Source organism: Mus musculus, chromosome 5, assembly GCF_000001635.26.
Source record: "Mus musculus strain C57BL/6J chromosome 5, GRCm38.p6 C57BL/6J".
Lineage (NCBI taxonomy): Eukaryota > Metazoa > Chordata > Mammalia > Rodentia > Muridae > Mus > Mus musculus.
The window spans coordinates 107,728,928-107,743,646 of record NC_000071.6 but is presented as its reverse complement, the minus strand read 5'-3'; the positions used below and the strand labels follow the sequence as shown (position 1 = coordinate 107,743,646).

At 43.5% G+C, this 14,719-nt stretch overlaps 1 long non-coding RNA gene across 1 annotated transcript, besides 1 other annotated feature; it reads left to right on the top strand.

Moving 5' to 3' along the window:
* Nucleotides 1–2,382: 2,382 nt before the first annotated feature.
* On the top strand, nt 2,383–6,018 carry Gm42147. Its single transcript, XR_880531.1, has 2 exons — nt 2,383–5,101; nt 5,149–6,018. It is a non-coding gene; the product is annotated as a predicted gene, 42147 (long non-coding RNA).
* Nucleotides 10,915–13,066: an enhancer, noted in NCBI's record as "-8.7 kb fragment". NCBI's record gives its function as "moderately weak enhancer in stably transfected MOLT4 T lymphoblasts" and the evidence as "EXISTENCE:reporter gene assay evidence [ECO:0000049][PMID:20516218]".

The window sequence follows — 14,719 nt, the reverse complement described above, 5'->3', positions numbered from 1 at the left end:
TGGCAGTCCAAAACCAAAATTAGTCCTGGAGGCACAGACCTGCCCCACTTGTCAGGGTTCTGAGGCAGAAGGATTCCTTCACACAGAAATTTGAGACAAACCTGGATAACCTCACCAAACTGCATCTTGAAAAAGAAGAAAGGGAAAATAAAAGTTTGGCAGTGGTATAGGAAAATTGGGGCCTGTGAGTCACTGCTAAACTACTGTGCAGAGCAGTTCTGTGCTTTTGAAAACAGTTTAACAATATTACTATGCAACCCAGCAGTTCTAGATAAATACTTGAAGCAGGACTCAGGTACTTACATCCCAACGTCCACAGCAGCAACTCCTGTCCATCAACTTCTGAATGGAGGTTGGGTGTGTGTGATGTATGCCTACAAGGGAACTGTATCCATAAAAAGTTCTGATGGATTATATAGCAAGAGAGGGACCTTAAAAACATATTGTAGTGTTTTCACTAGTAGCCAAAAAGACCCGGTCCCCTTAGAGTAGACCTTTTACTAGGAGATGGGATAGCCCAGGAGGTTAAAGTTCTGGAAGTGGGTAATGCTGATTGATGCTTGTATAGCCATGAATGTGCCTCTTGGGGTAGGGTGCGAAATGTCCCCCTCCCCAGTCTTGATACTGTTAATGTTGTGTCCTATGTAAAGTGAGGCCTTGCTGAAGGGACTTTGAGGATAATGGCTGGTGTTCTACCTAGCCAGAAATCTCTGCTTCCTGACCCACCAAAATGTGAAGGCGTCACCAGCACATGCTTCCACTGCTGCAGGGGACTGACCTCTAATGGTGAGCCCACACATACTGCTTTCCTTGAGTAGCTTCTTTGGGGGTATTTCGGTCACAGAAATATGAAAGTAATAAAGGAAGGCGGCACCAAGAAGTGAGGCGGTTGCTGAGATGATGACACTGAGGCCTCTGGGACTTGTTTACAGGAGCCATGTAAAGGCCGCTGGAGCTGCAGGCTGCAGTGCTGCAAGCAGAGCCTGGTGGGCCATGGTGGGAGCACATAATACAAAGGTGAACAGGAAAAGTTAGCTAGGCTCAAGAGGCTTCCAAGGGGAGCAAGCAATCAGGGGTGGAGCCAGAGGCCATTCATGTGACATGCAAGCAAAGAAGATGACCATATTCTGCCATGTCCTGGATCAGCGAAGCTGGAGTTAATAGCTGAATTGTATGGGGAAATTTAAAGGCACAGCATTGAGGATGTGGTGTGGCTTTTGCTCACGCTGAGACAGGGAGGAGGGAGCAGACAAATGGAAAAAGTAGTTTTATCAGGAAGGGAACATGACCCCAGTAGCAGACAAGGCAACTATGGGCAAAGTGACTGCAATTGCCAAAGAGACTTGGCACTGGGACAATGGAATTGTGTTTTGGGGACAAGGTGTCACCAGTGGAAGGTATGAGGGTACAATAATATAAACCCATTTTTTTAAACTTTTATTTAGTGTCTGTGAAGACAGCCTCCCCTCTGCTCCAAAATGGCCACCGAGAGAGATCTGTTGCCTGCTTCTGTCACACAGGTTCTTAAAGGCCACTGAAATTATGGCCCACGGAGGCCAGGTACCATCTCAGACTTGAAACATGCCTGGCATCATTCACATGGTGCCACTGGATTTATAGGCATGTCAGTTGCAAGAGTGATAGGATGATGAAGGTTGTCTTAGTTCCTCAGAAGAAGCAGAAGCAGAAGCAGGGAGGTATCTAGCAGGGTCAAAGATGAAGGGTGAGTTTCAATGGCGACACCAGGATGGTGGGAAGCTGCATGCACCAAATGCAGCCCACTGGAGAGAGAGAGAGAGGCACATGTACTTCAGGGCACAGGAGCACTGTGGGTAGAGAGCTCTCCCTAAGCTCTTAGAGCCTGCATGATGCCACCAGGAATCCAAGATGCTACACACAGATACAGGTTCAGTATCTGTTCTTCAGAGTCTTGCTCTTGCTTGCTTTGTTTATTTATTTATTTATTTTATGTATGTGAGTGCTCTATCTGTATGTATCTACAAGCCAGAAGAGGGCATTGGATCCCATTACAGATGGTCGTGAGCCACCGTGTGGTTGCTGGGAATTGAACTCAGGACCTCTGGAAGAGCAGCCAGCGCTCTTAACCACTGAGCCATCTCTCCAGCCCAGCCCCTGCTCTTGCTTTGTTAACTCTTCTCTCTGTTTTGGAAAGGAAATGTATACCCAGCATAGTATATTGGAAGTATGTAATTTATTAGCAGCAGCTCACAGCTAGGAAGATTGTCTTAAGGTCTCGGAAGTGACTTGGGATTTTGAACCCTGTTGGGAGTTAGTACTAAAAGGACTTCTAACAAGGAGTAGTGGCACACACCTGTAATTTAAGTAGAGGCAGGAGGATGGCTGCAATTTCAAGGCCAGCCTGGTTTATGTGGTAAGTCTCAAGTCAGCCAAGGCTATGTAAGGAAACCCTGTTTTGGGGGTGGGGGCGGGGCAAGAAGCAGACACTGCAGAGATCTTTAAAGTTGAATGCATTTTGCTTTAAGAGGTGACCTTTGGAGACCGGTGGCAGAACATTACGGTTAGGGTATGAAAATGTACCCATGGGGTCACGTGTTTCAACACTTTGTCCCCAGCTGGCGGTGTTGACCATAGCCATCTGCCTTCACTACTGTGGGCTTCTTGAATATTGAGCCAAAGTGACCCCCTCCTCTCTTTTAAGTTCATCTGACAACAACAAAATTAACTAACGGGATACTTAACTCAAATTATTAGTTTAAAAAATTGCTAGGTGTGTTGATTGTTCATACATTCAAATGCAAACAATGTCCCACCTGTCTCAAAGATTTACACATGCTGTGCCTCTGAATATTAATGAACAGATACTTGAATGGTTAATCCTAGCTTCTAGGAAAATGAAATGCTAATTCTATTCAGTTACAGAAATAATTCTTTCAGTGAAGTAGGAAACCCAGAATTGGAGTATCAGTGGCCTATGTCTGTAATGTGTGGTGTTTCCTGTAACCTTGGGCTCTTCCACCTGTCCACTTGGTTCCCAGAAATAACAACTCTGAGACTTTATTATTACTGAATAAACGCCTAGGCCAAAAGCCTCGGATCATTCCCTGACTAGCTCAGAACTTAATCCTCCCATCATCCCACTCTAAGTTCTGTCACATGGCCGGTTACCTGGTCCTCAGTCTCACGGGACCATCTTCTTCTATGTCTGGGGCAAATCTCCCCAATGCCTGACTCAAACCTAGCATCCTCTCTCTCTGCCAGAACTCCCACCTCCCTATTTCCTCCCTATTTCCTAATAGGCCAACAGCATTTTATTGACAGGTGGTGTTTCCATACAATCTAATGGTGCTAAGGCCACTGCAGAGATGAAGGTAGGCCAGACTCTTATCACTCAGTTGGCACAGTAGATACAGAGGCGTGGTTGTAAGATTAAGTCCACAGGGCATCAGAGAGCGCATCTGGGTTGCTAGCAGGCTGGGGTGTAACTCGGCTGGTATAGTTCTTGCCGAGTGTGTTATGAAGTCCTGGGCCGCATCCTGTGGTGGTCTGAATGAGAATGACTCCCTTAGCCTCCTCTATCTGAATGCGTGCATCAAAGTTGGTGGAACTTTTGGGAAGGACTAGGAGGTGTGGCCTTGTTGGAGGAGATGTGTCACTGGGGGCGGGCTCTGAGGTTTCAAAGCCCTCGCCATTCACAAGTAGCTTTCTTCTCTCTGATGAATACTCTAGGGTGCTGCTGCAGCAAGGTACCTGCCTGCCCTGCTGCACTGCTTCCCACCATGGTGGTCATGCACTCACCATCTAAAACCATGAGCCCCCAAGTTAAATGCTTTCTTTTATAAGCTGCCTTGGTCTTGGTGATTTGCCATGGCAAAAGAAACGTTAACTAAGATACATTCCCACTGTGTCATAAACCAAATGCGGATTCTCAGTACTTGGGAGGAGGAGGGTCACAAGTTCAAGGCCATCCTCTGCTACACAGCAAGTTCAAGGCCAGCCTAGGCTACAGGAGAGTGTCTCAAAAAGCAGCAAAGCACCCAGCACCTTAGGGTGAAGGACCACTTCTGGAATGTATCCTCCCAGTTGCAAATGTACACTGTCTCATTCACTCCTGTGACATACTTTGTTTGTGAATGCTAATATCACATAGTTCGATCTTTGTTGGGATTTTATCTTAGTCCATTGTGTACTGAGAGAGGAGTTAGGTTTAGAAAGCCTTCCTCAGATGTCCCTCAAAGAAGCTGCTACAACTGCCCTCATCCCAAGTTGCCAAGGATCGCTACTTTTTCAGAGACGCCTTCATTAAGGGGAGAATGGAAAGATGCTGGTTGACTTGAAAGATTTCTCTCTGATTTGTTTTACAGGAAGTGCATTCTGTACACATGAGAGACTCCGGGTGGAGAGGCATTGTGGCGGTTGAGATGCACCTGGGAGTGCCAACTGCCCCCGCTTCTACCACAGCTCTGCATAGCAGGCTGGAGCAAGCAGCCAGCCAACCATTGTGCCCTAGCCTCATCTCCTCCAGAAGAGGTTATCTGGGCTCTGTGTAACCTCTGCTCTTTGGCTATGGTATTCCTTCTTGGTGCTTTCTGTGGTCAACCTCCAGGTACACTTAGGGCCTATCCTAGACAGACTGGGAAGAAAGAATGACATTCCCATTGACCTCTGTTTTTATTTCCTGGAAATCCAGACCTTGTTCCAGTTAGTGGAGCATGGGGTTAGACCAACCACACTGCTAAGAGTTTTGGCCTGTAGACATATCTGGTATAGTACTTACCTAGAATGCACAGAAACCCTGAGTTTGATCCCCAGCACCAATAAACTAGGCATGGTAGTGCACATCTGTAATTCCAGCACCTAGGAGGTAGACTAGGCAGAAGGATCAGAAGTTCAGGACCATCCTTGGTTTCATATTGAGCTTGAGGCCAGCCTGGGCTACGTAAGACCCTTTCTCTAAAACAACAAATGTGCAGATGTGTTGAGGGTCCCCTGGAAGAGCAGCTAGTGCTCTTACATGCAGAGCATGTCTCCAGACTCTCAGCTGCTTCCTGTCTGCTCCTGCTGGATGCTTCATGAAGATGGAGTGAAGCAGTGGTCAGCTTGTCTGTCTCAGCTGTTCTATGTGCATGTGTGCACCTGCTGGAGCTTATGTGCACCACAAGCACGCAGGTGCACACAGAAGCCAGAGATCACTGGAGCCCTTGGACCTGGAGTTGCTAATGGCTGTGAACTGCCCGGTGTGAGTGCTGGGGATTAACCAGGTGCTCTGCAAGAGCAGCCAGAGTTCTTAACCACTGAGCCAGCTCACAAGCTACTGCACTGGGCCTTTGGGGCTCATCTATGTTGTCACACATATCCACTGCTTTCCCCGCATAATTCCAGTGTGTGGGCATACTGAATTCTGTTTACACATTCATAAATCGACAGGTGGTTGTTATCATTCCTTTGCTACTCTAAATGATGTTAATGCAATTACCATACACATTTTCTAACAGGGCATAGATGTGTCCCCAGTGGTAGAATTAATTGGTCATGCATAGCTCTGTGTTTAACAATGTCAAGACATTTCAAAGCTAACTCAAGTGTCGGCAGTGCTTCACAATCCCACAATCCCCAGCTCTCCATCAACGTGGGACACCCTCTACCTTTGACGTCCTGTGGCGGCTTCTGAGGGTGAATTTGCTCTGCTCTGTGGCTGTTGGTGTTGAACAAACTTCCATGTGCTTATCAGCCCTTTGCGTTTCTTCTTTGGAAAATGTGTACTTAGGGTTTTGCCCACTTTGAAATGTGTTGTTTCTATTGGTTTAGTTTCTGTTTATCTCACTTTTGATTTGATGTTTTAGATGCAGCTTTGCGTAGCCAGCAATGATCTCAAATTCTTGATTCCCTTGCTTCCTCCTCCCAAATGCTGGGATTACATAAATAAAGAAATCTTTTTTAAAAAGAAAGAGAGAGAGCCATCTCCTTCAAGTTGTCCTCCACATACGCTTCACATATATTTAAAAATACTAATTAAAAACAAACAAACAAACAAATAAACCAGTGTGAATTTCATCAGAGTGAAAACTTGGTAGTTCAAAGAACAAATCAAGAAAGAGGAAAAACCTGTTACTAGAATAGGAAAAATATTTGCCACATTTGGACGACAAGGAAATCTGTATATAAAATATATAAATTATTCTTACAATTCAACAATCAGTGACAACCAAGTCCAGCAGGTAGACTTTTTAAAAAAGATTTCTTTATTTATTTTATGTATATGAGTACACTGTCACTGTCTTCAGACACACCAGAAGAGGGCATCAGATCTCATTACAGATGGTTGTGAGCCACCATGTGGTTGCTGGGAATTGCACTTAGGACCTCTGGAAGAGCAGTCAGTGCTCTTAACTGCTGAGCCATCTCTCCAGCCCCCCTCTCTTTCTAATATGTAGGTCCCAGGGACCAGGCTCTAGCTCTCAGACTTTGCTATCTTCGTGTTGGAATTGTTTTACATTTATAAGGACTTTGAAGCCTCATGTCACCTGCACCAGCCCCCTGATGTCTAAAACAGCTACCATCCATTAACCCATGTGCTCATAGTAACTTAGCTTCAGGTTTCATTCCATTTTATGTTTTCCTCTAACATCCTTTTCTATTTATGTATGTATGTATGTATGTATGTATGTATGTATGCTGTCCTACGGTCTAACCTAGAACAACGAATTGTACTTAGATGAGTATTTAAAAAAAAATCTCACCATGTAGCCTAGGCTAGCTTCCAACTTGAACCTTCCCATCTACTTCCTTAATGCTTTTTTGAATTCACTTTTTGAACATGTTAAACCATTTAATACAACAATATCATTACCTTGACCTTATAGTTTAGGAATTTAAAGAACAGGGTTCGAAAAGCTTGCCTAAAGTTTAGGGCAAATGATTGGTGGCTTTTTCTCATCTTTATAATGAATGCCAAATTCTGGATCTTATTGGTGCAGTCCATTCCTTTTCTGAAAGATAGTCAGGGCATAGCTGGATGCTTTCAGGTACAAGTGACTGGACTCTGTAAGTTAATCTGAAGTGGAAATCACATGCATTTTGGGGGTTTTGACAAGAGTCATCAAGTCCCTGCTATCTGCTCCACTCACTTCAGCAATAAATTTTTGTGTGTGTGTGTTATCAACCATATTAGTGACTTTTCTGGCCGGTGACAAACATCTATCAAAAGCAACTTAAAGAGGAAGCATTTATTTGGGCTCACAGTTTGAGGGCACAGTCCACAGCAGGAGCTATGGTGCAGGAGTGTGAGTCACAGTCCACCCGCATCAGGAAGTGAGGACAGGCAGTGCTTCGCTGATAAACTCCTTCTTTAACCCAAGACCCAGCCGGGAGAATGGTGCTGCCCACATTGGCGGGACTTTTCATCCTCAGCAAATTCTCTCTGGAAAAACTCACCTCACAGACACTCTAAAATACAGCCTGGTTGACAATATTAACCATCACAGTCCTTCTTGTTTCTCATTGGCTTGGTTTTCTTTTCATATTCTCTCTGCTGTCTCTCAGGACAGCCGGGATGGAGACTTAGGGGAGGGTGTCTGGTTGTCAAGGGCCACGTGCAGATACTTATCTGGAAAGGTTTTTATTTGACTTGTTTTGGAAGTGCACACAAGACTTCCTGCTCCTTATGATCTCTACATTCTGAAACTTCAGTGCTGTTCCCGCATAGAGGACTCCTCCCACTAAATCCTTTCAGTTAGGACTGTGATAACTAGGGACACTGTCTTAATTACAGTTACTACAGCCGTGATGAAACACCATGACCAAAGATGGTTGGGGAGGGAAGGGTTTATTCTGCTTATATATTTCTACATTATAGTTCATCACTGAAGTCAGGACAGGAACTCAGGGCAGAACCTGGAGGCAGAAGCTGATGCAGAGGCCATGGAGGGGTGCTGCTTACTGGCTTACTCCTCATGGCTTGCTCAGCTTACTTTCTTATAGGACCCAGGACCATCAGCCCGGGTCCTATCACCCACAATGGGACCTCCCCCATCAATCACTAATTTATGGAAATGCCTTACACGTTTGCCTACAGCCTAATCCTATGCAGATATTTTTTCTTAATTGAAGTCCCCTCCTCTCGGATGACTTTAGCTCCTGTCGAGTTGATATAAGACTAGCTAGCACAGATGCCATTCTATCTTTTCCTCTTCTCTCCTCTTTTCCTTTTCCTCCTTCCTTGTTGGCCGACAAAGGACCCTGACATAGTTCCACACACTAGTGTTCTAACTCTTGGTACTTTGTGTCGCCACAGTATCACAGAGCCCACCTGGTCAGGGAAACTGCAGTGATCTGTCAGCTTGAATGTGGCCTTTATGGAGAAACTTGAGTTTGTACTGTAAACCACCACAGTTGAGGTCCACCACTGTTGTCCTGTTTATAGATGAGGAAGCCAAGACTTAGGGAGGTAAATCCATAATTCCCAGCACCCACCAGGCTGGCTTAGGGCTGTACCTTTACCATGCTTGGCGCCTCTCAGTTACTCTGAAATTAATCATCTTTCCTGGAAGAGGTGCAACAGGTTGACGCCTTCAGGAAAATGACTCAACAGTGTCCATAGACCTCACAAGGGTCTCAGCCTTCATTCAATAGTGGACTCACCTCTGGTGATAAACCTTTTAAAAAATGTCTTAAAATTTATTCTTTGAGAATTTCATATGTGTATACATGTATATTTTGATCATATCCACTCTTTATTCCTTCCTCCCCAGCCAACTCACACACAAACATATATGCGTGCACACACACACACATACACACACAAACACACAGGCACACACACACACACACACACACTAGTACTGTCCATAAATGTGTGTGAGTAAGGTCATTCACTGGAGCATGGGAAGTCTACCAGGGGCCAGAGCCTCTTCCCCAGCAGCCATCAACTGCCAACAGCTCCTCAGCCAGGGCCAGGGCTTGTGAGCTCCTCAGCTAGAGGTAGAACCTTGAGTCTGAGTTCCAGCCGCAGCCATGCTGGAGTCATGGCTGCCTTGATGCCTTCAGGCAGCCACAGCTGCTGTGAGTTCCTGTGCACAAGGCTAGTCATATGCAGAAAACACTTTCCTGGTGATCAGTCTTTAAGAAAAACTTTTACAGAATTCTTTATGAGTAAAAGTAATGCTAGAGGTATCACAGGAGGTGATTCTGGATAATGCCACAGAGTCCTTGGTGGCCAAACCAGCAAACCTGCTTCAGACATGAGGGTTGATGAGCTAGAAGTGCGGGTGGGATGTCAACCTTCAGCTGCTGCATCCAACTCTCAACCGACTCTCAACCGAGATGCCAAAAAACACATGTAAGAAAGATGGCCAGGGCTGGAGAGGAGGTCAGAGGTTACAAAGCACTTGCTGTTCTTACAGAGGGCCCAAGTTCAGTCCCCAGCACCCACATGATGGTACACGGCCATCTACAGGCACGTATATGGTGCATATGCACACACATGCAGGCAAACACTCTATAAAATAAAATAGTTCTATAAAAAAGAAAGGAAGGAATGGAGAGAGAGAGAGAGGGAGGGAGGGAGGAAGGGGAGTAGGGAGAAGGGGAGGGAAAGAGGGCCTCTTTAACACATTGTACTGAGATTTCAGTATCCAAACACACATAACTGACATCAGACCTGTTTTTTACTCTGGACAAAGGTCAGTTTTGAATGGGTTAAAGACCTTAACAAACTTGGAAACAATAAAATATAGGGAAAGGGTTTAAGATGCAGATATTGACAACTTGGTGAATAAGACTCTAGTATCTCAGGAAGTAATTGCAAGAGCTGATGGGCAGGGCCATATCAAATTAAAAGCCTCTGAACAGAACGAAACGCTTGCCAGAGTAAGGAGAGTGCCTATGTTCTAGGAGAAATCCTGCCAGCCTTTTATCTGACCAAAATTAACATCCATCATCTCTAAAGAACCAACCAATGAAATAGAACAAGAAGACTCAGTCAAGTCAGCAAATGACAAGTGAATAAACCTCTCACAAAAGGAGCTGTGTAAACTCAATTATTATGTGGGAAAGTTCGGCCCCTTTAATGACAAGAGAAATACAAATCAAAACTACATTGAAAATCTCTTTCACTCTGATTACAATGGCTGCCATCAAGATAACAAAAACAAGAAAAATACTGGCAAGCATTTCCTTTAGGAACCAGGAACACTTAGGACTATTGGTCGGAGTGTGGATTAGCTTACCTGCTGTGGAATTCAGTATGGAGGTGCCTCCACAAACTAAAACAGAACTACCTTAGGATCCAGCCATACCATTCCTGCAAATACGTCAGAAGCAATAAAAGCTATCGCACAACAGAGACGCCCACACACACATGCTTATTGATCCAACGTCCACAGTAGCCAATTGTGGAATTGGTGTGGGTGTTCATCGATGAGTTAAAAAAAATGTGTTAGAATTTTACCATGGAATACTACTCAGTCGTAAAGAGGACTAAAACTGTGTCACATGCAGAAAGGTGGATGGAACGGGAGATAATTACATTAGGCAAATGGAACTACAGTTAGAAAACAAGCATTTCTGTTTTCTTTCACATGTGGAATCACGACATAAAGGCAAAAGGGAGATTATGTGGGAAGAGGAAGGGACCAATGGGGGCTAAGAGAGAACAGCAGGTATAGGAATATGATCCAAGTATATTATGTACAGGTATATGTGTGTGTGTGTGTGTGTGTGTGTGTGTGTGTGTGTGTGTAAATGTCACGAGGCTCATAAAAATAGAAAAAGGAATATTTAAATTCTACTTTCAAACAAACTCAAGTACAATTTTTAAAAGTCACAGTATAATTTGGAGTGGATAAAAGAGGCAGACAGACAGACAGACAGAGATTATAACCTCCTGGTAACAATAAAATCACAGCATATCATCAAGATGGACAATGATTTAATATAGCCAGAGCGTGGGAGATAAGCACCCGGGTGTTTTTATAAAGACCACACTTCAAAATGTCCCTGGTTTACTAACATGGTGGAAATGGATGTAGATGGGTGTATGTTTTAAATTTTCTTTTCTCTTTGAAAATGTTTTACTGGTGTTCAGGATGTGCTTGCCTAGTGCTCAAAGAGTTCTGGGTTCAATGTCCAGTACCACACAAAGCCAAGCATGGTGGTGCATGCCTGCAATCCCACCCGAAGGTAGACGCAGGAGGATCAGAAGTTTATGGTCATACTCAGGCACACAGCGTATCTAATGGCAGCCTGGGCTTCAGAAGACCTTGTTGGAAAAATGTGAAGAAAATAAAAGTTTGTTTGTTTGTTTATTTTTCAAAGAAAGTAACAAAGAGAATGTTTATCAGCCCTGCTGCTTCAGGGACTTTAGTGCTATTATTTTCTGACCTCCTGTTGAGAGTAGACCAAAGAAACCTGCACTGCTGGGGTGGCGGGTCTTTGGGAGAGGGGAGAAAAGACTATCTCCTCCTAGTTTCAGCTCCCTTCACATCTCTCTCTGCCAGCTTAAAGCTCAAAGCTTTTCCACTCCAGTGCAAAGAGATGAGATTTTGAATCAACAGAATTTGTTGGACTTAAATGTCATTTTAATTTTTTAACTGATCTAGAAAAGCACAAAGGTGCACGTGTTTCTGGGGCAGCATGTGTGTGTCAATATGCAAACCTGGGCTAATTAGACCACTTCACTTCACTGAAACAGAAACCACTAGATTCCCTGTGAATCCCTCTCTTCAGGAGGCCATGGGGGCAGGGAGCACCCCTACATCTGTGGGGGCACTGGACCCCCTAAGTTCCTCTACTCCAGGATTCCCTTCTGAAGGCCAGCTCGGGGCATGGAAAGATTACCAGGGCTGGTCCCCAGCTTCACCTCAGAGTTCCCAGAACCCCTAGGTTCTACCTCCCTCTAGATACTGGGTCAGACATTCCTTCCAGAGCTGGGTTTTGTGAGTAATTTTTAAAAGTTATGATACATAGACTCTTTCATTTAGAATAAAGTGTTTCACCTAACATCCTGTAGGAAGTGATGAAACTAAAAAGAAAAATAAACGCATTTTCTCTTTCTCTCGTTACTTTTTCCATTCACTAAATAAAATTGACTTTTTTTTTTCCATGAGAGTTCACACTGGGTCTGTCTCAGTAAGAGTCACACTGTTCAGCCCACACACGCTGTGATATGTTATTTACTCATTCTCTTCTCAGGAACCACTCTCACATGTGAACCCTGAATACCAGCTCCCTCCCTCTTCAGATCTGTGAAATCTGTCCTGTAAAAACGAACATCTTAGTGATACTATATTTTATAAAGTGGTGCAATTTTAACATGCCAGCCAGAAAAGGATCATTAAAGGAAGATAACATTTTCTTTGTGTTTAGAAGATTCTTAGCATTAATATATGAGAGGGTCTCGCTCAGCCTGGTGTCTGGTCAAACGATACCAGCCCTTGAGATTGACTGCTCAAGGATCATCAGCAGTTCTGAAGACAGTTTGGTCTACAGAGCAGCTTCCAGCACTACTAGGGCTACTTAGTAAAAACTTGTCTTAAAAAAAGGAGCTGGCAGAGCTCTGTTATACAAACGAATTTTAAGATTTATAAATGGGAAAAGCTAAGATTTATCAGCAAATAAAAGCTAATGCTAGGGGCTGAAGAGATGGCTCAGTGGTTAAGAGCACTAGCTACTCTTCCAGAGGTCCTGGTTTCAATTCCTAGCAACCATATGGTGGCTCCAAACATCTGTAATGGGATCTGATGCTCTCTTTTGGTGTTCATGAAGACAGAGCTCTCATGTGTATATAAAATGAATAAATAAATCTTTTTTTAAAGTTGATTCTGTGTAACAGAGGACAAAAGGGAACAAGGGAGAGAAGTTCTAAGATGGCTCAGTGGGTGAAAATATTTGATACTCTGAAGGTATTCCATACACACAGGAGAGGCAGGAGTCTCTCATGTACGCACACAGGGTGGAGTCTCCCATACACACATACAAGTCTCTTATGAACACAAATGGGGAGAGTCATGTACACACACAGGGGTTGGGTCTCTCATGAACACACATGGGGGTGGGGCCTCTCATGTACACACACTGGGTCTCTTGTGTGTATACACATGGGGGGCTCTTTTGAATACACACAGGAGTCTCTCCTGAACCCACACACAGATGGAGTCACAGGGGTGGGGACTCTCACGAACACACATTGGGGGAGAACCATGGAGTACAGTAAAACGTTTTAAGAGAGGCAGGTTTTACTCATAGTGGACATAGTATGTCAATTTGTTTGTTGCTGAATTTCTCCTTAACTTACTCTCAGGCTTTTGTGTTGCCTATTGACATGAGTGATGGCCATCAAATCATACTTTGACTGATGTCATTATTTGAATATTGTTTTGATCAGTTGCTACTCATAAAAGGAAGATTTTTATTTTAATTGTATATTTGGGGGTGAGCATTTGGAAGTCAGTTATCTCCTTCCCCACCTAAGTTCCTGGAGATTGAACTCTGGCTGTGGGGTTTGCTGGCCAGCACATTTACCCATTGCCCAGAGATAATTACTTATCTCATTGGCAAGTTCAGATGTCACACAATTATCACTTTGTATTTGTTTGAATTTAAATATTTTAGAAAAAAAAAAGCACTCCTTCTTCTTTCCTCTGCACTCACTAAGATGATTCCTCCAAAGATAAAAATCAAATAGACTTATATTTTTTAATACCAGAAAAATACTGTGACATGACAGGGTGTGTCCACTGTTCTAAAGAACACTTCTACTAAAATAAAGACCAGTTCTACAATGGCCCCTTCCAGTCTTTTTAGCTATTTATTGATATGAATTCCCTGCCTTATGTATCATCCAGGATTCTACCTAAAATAGTTCCAATAAGTATCAAGGACCACTCAAATATTCACTATTGGACTTAGAAGCTCCACTCTTAAAAATAGATTCTATAGAAAGAGCCTGAAATGGGGGCATGAAATGGGTCCATCTCCAGCGTCACGCACACATGAACAAAGAAAAGGAGGAAATGGTGTTAAGAAAACTTACATCATACTATTTAAAAATAAGGAGGAAGGAGGGAGGAAGAGAAAGAGAGAAAGCTCAATGCTTAGGCAAGAGTGCTTAAGAAAATTACAGTTAACAGATCATTTACAGCATTTAAAATGGCAAAAGATTATTATAATTCTAAAAATGTATTTTGCTGACATAAAACATTATACATACAATAATAATACTATGTAGTGTTTTAATGTCGTGATTTTCCCCCCTGAAGTAAAGTTTACTATAGAAAGTATGTGTTCTATAAAATAAATATGCTATCAAAAACAATAAACAATTATAGCTATGATTTTTTAAAAAAGTTATAGCTATGAGATTGCTTTCTTTTTTCAATAAGACTAAAACACCTGGAAAGTTTTGGGTGGGTATTTTTTCCTTATCAGAGGGGAAGTAATACACTTTATAATACTCTAAAAAATCTCCATAAGCCTCAGGTCTCTTACCTACTTCAGTCTCATATCCCAGATGAATCTGTGAAGAGGAACACTGAAGGACTTCCCCACCGCCATTCTGCAGTGCAGGCTGATTGATGGTTGGACTCCTGGTGAGAAACAGCTGGCAAAATTGATCTAGCTTGCCCATGGTCATGGGTTGGGTTTTGGCAGAACACAGACTGATAATCATATCTACCTTCAAAGTCATGAAGCCCATTTCCCTCCTGGTAACATCTCTGAGCAACTCAAAAGAGGCAAACACTAC